Below are 3293 nucleotides of genomic sequence, written 5' to 3'. Positions count from 1 at the left end.
AAGCTTTTTGCGTTCAATGCTCAACGTTAAGCTATCCCTTCGCTTAGAACCTCGCTCTACATTTTGCCTTTGGACTTCTCGAAGCTCAACTTGTGAGCAGTTCCATGCACCACTATAGGTATCTCTTAGCTTAGTTCTAGCCATGTGCGTTCAAAGCTCAACGTTAAGCGGCCTCATGCACCACAACCCTTGTATCATAAGCTTATCTCTAAGCTTTTTTGCGTTCAATGCTCAACGTTAAGCTATCCCTTCGCTTAGAACCTCGCTCTATATTCAACTTTCAGATACCTCGAAACTCAACTTATGTGGTCTGCTTTCGCTCTTGAAGGGGAAATTTTTCTGACAGAGGGGGGTTTTTGGGCCAAATTATGCAATATTAGTTTAACCTCCGTCGCAGAACCACATTTGACCAGGTCGAGAAAAAAATTTTTTCGTGACGACCTGGTCCCCCATAGTAGGGAATGAACATGACATCTTAACCATATTTGACCATTTTCAAATTTCTCGTCGCGGAATGATGACTTTACTAGTAAAATTTGTTCCGGGTAGGGACCTCCCATACAAAATTTTCATCGCTCCAAAAGTGATTTCGTTTCACTTTTCAACATTTACAAGGTCCATAAATCATGTTTTGAGACGATATGGAAAAAAAAATTTTTTGCCCGTCTCGACCAACTCGACCGATGGTGACCACAGTAGGGTGCTCCATACAAATTTTCCTTATGTGGAATTTTCAGTGTAAAATAAGGTTTCTCCAATCGATCGCGGGTTTCACTTTTCATCATTTGCTAGGTCTAACTATGATGTTTTGAGTGGTCCCGCAAAAATTTTTTCTCTTGGCCAGTCGACCCTTTCGTCCATGTCGGTGTGTTCTGCAGTAGGGTGCTCCATACAAATTTTGCTTATGTGGAATTTTTCAGTGTAAAATAAGGTTTCTCCAATCGATCGCGGGTTTCACTTTTCATCATTTGCTAGGTCTAACTATGATGTTTTGAGTGGTCCCGCAAAAATTTTTTCTTGGACCGGGCCTTCCTTCCCGGCCCTGTCGGTGTGCTCTGCAGTAGGGTGCTCCATACAAATTTTGCTTATGTGGAATTTTTCAGTGTAAAATAAGGTTTCTCCAATCGATCGCGGGTTTCACTTTTCATCATGTGCTAGGTCTAACTATGATGTTTTGAGTGGTCCCGCAAAAATTTTTTCTTGGACCGGGCCTTCCTTCCCGGCCCTGTCGGTGTGCTCTGCAGTAGGGTGCTCCATACAAATTTTCCTTATGTGGAATTTTTCAGTGTAAAATAAGGTTTCTCCAATCGATCGCGGGTTTCACTTTTCATCATTTGCTAGGTCTAACTATGATGTTTTGAGTGGTCCCGCAAAAATTTTTTCTTGGACCGGGCCTTCCTTCCCGGCCCTGTCGGTGTGCTCTGCAGTAGGGTGCTCCATACAAATTTTCCTTATGTGGAATTTTTCAGTGTAAAATAAGGTTTCTCCAATCGATCGCGGGTTTCACTTTTCATCATTTGCTAGGTCTAACTATGATGTTTTGAGTGGTCCCGCAAAAATTTTTTCTTGGACCGGGCCTTCCTTCCCGGCCCTGTCGGTGTGCTCTGCAGTAGGGTGCTCCATACAAATTTTCCTTATGTGGAATTTTTCAGTGTAAAATAAGGTTTCTCCAATCGATCGCGGGTTTCACTTTTCATCATTTGCTAGGTCTAACTATGATGTTTTGAGTGGTCCCGCAAAAATTTTTTCTTGGACCGGGCCTTCCTTCCCGGCCCTGTCGGTGTGCTCTGCAGTAGGGTGCTCCATACAAATTTTCCTTATGTGGAATTTTTCAGTGTAAAATAAGGTTTCTCCAATCGATCGCGGGTTTCACTTTTCATCATTTGCTAGGTCTAACTATGATGTTTTGAGTGGTCCCGCAAAAATTTTTTCTTGGACCGGGCCTTCCTTCCCGGCCCTGTCGGTGTGCTCTGCAGTAGGGTGCTCCATACAAATTTTCCTTATGTGGAATTTTTCAGTGTAAAATAAGGTTTCTCCAATCGATCGCGGGTTTCACTTTTCATCATTTGCTAGGTCTAACTATGATGTTTTGAGTGGTCCCGCAAAAATTTTTTCTTGGACCGGGCCTTCCTTCCCGGCCCTGTCGGTGTGCTCTGCAGTAGGGTGCTCCATACAAATTTTCCTTATGTGGAATTTTTCAGTGTAAAATAAGGTTTCTCCAATCGATCGCGGGTTTCACTTTTCATCATTTGCTAGGTCTAACTATGATGTTTTGAGTGGTCCCGCAAAAATTTTTTCTTGGACCGGGCCTTCCTTCCCGGCCCTGTCGGTGTGCTCTGCAGTAGGGTGCTCCATACAAATTTTCCTTATGTGGAATTTTTCAGTGTAAAATAAGGTTTCTCCAATCGATCGCGGGTTTCACTTTTCATCATTTGCTAGGTCTAACTATGATGTTTTGAGTGGTCCCGCAAAAATTTTTTCTTGGACCGGGCCTTCCTTCCCGGCCCTGTCGGTGTGCTCTGCAGTAGGGTGCTCCATACAAATTTTCCTTATGTGGAATTTTTCAGTGTAAAATAAGGTTTCTCCAATCGATCGCGGGTTTCACTTTTCATCATTTGCTAGGTCTAACTATGATGTTTTGAGTGGTCCCGCAAAAATTTTTTCTTGGACCGGGCCTTCCTTCCCGGCCCTGTCGGTGTGCTCTGCAGTAGGGTGCTCCATACAAATTTTGCTTATGTGGAATTTTTCAGTGTAAAATAAGGTTTCTCCAATCGATCGCGGGTTTCACTTTTCATCATTTGCTAGGTCTAACTATGATGTTTTGAGTGGTCCCGCAAAAATTTTTTCTTGGACCGGGCCTTCCTTCCCGGCCCTGTCGGTGTGCTCTGCAGTAGGGTGCTCCATACAAATTTTGCTTATGTGGAATTTTTCAGTGTAAAATAAGGTTTCTCCAATCGATCGCGGGTTTCACTTTTCATCATTTGCTAGGTCTAACTATGATGTTTTGAGTGGTCCCGCAAAAATTTTTTCTTGGACCGGGCCTTCCTTCCCGGCCCTGTCGGTGTGCTCTGCAGTAGGGTGCTCCATACAAATTTTCCTTATGTGGAATTTTTCAGTGTAAAATAAGGTTTCTCCAATCGATCGCGGGTTTCACTTTTCATCATTTGCTAGGTCTAACTATGATGTTTTGAGTGGTCCCGCAAAAATTTTTTCTTGGACCGGGCCTTCCTTCCCGGCCCTGTCGGTGTGCTCTGCAGTAGGGTGCTCCATACAAATTTTCCTTATGTGGAATT

The sequence above is a fragment of the Anopheles marshallii genome (genome assembly GCF_943734725.1).
Source record: "Anopheles marshallii chromosome X unlocalized genomic scaffold, idAnoMarsDA_429_01 X_unloc_78, whole genome shotgun sequence".
NCBI lineage: Eukaryota > Metazoa > Arthropoda > Insecta > Diptera > Culicidae > Anopheles > Anopheles marshallii.
Note: the sequence above shows the minus strand (reverse complement) of the source record.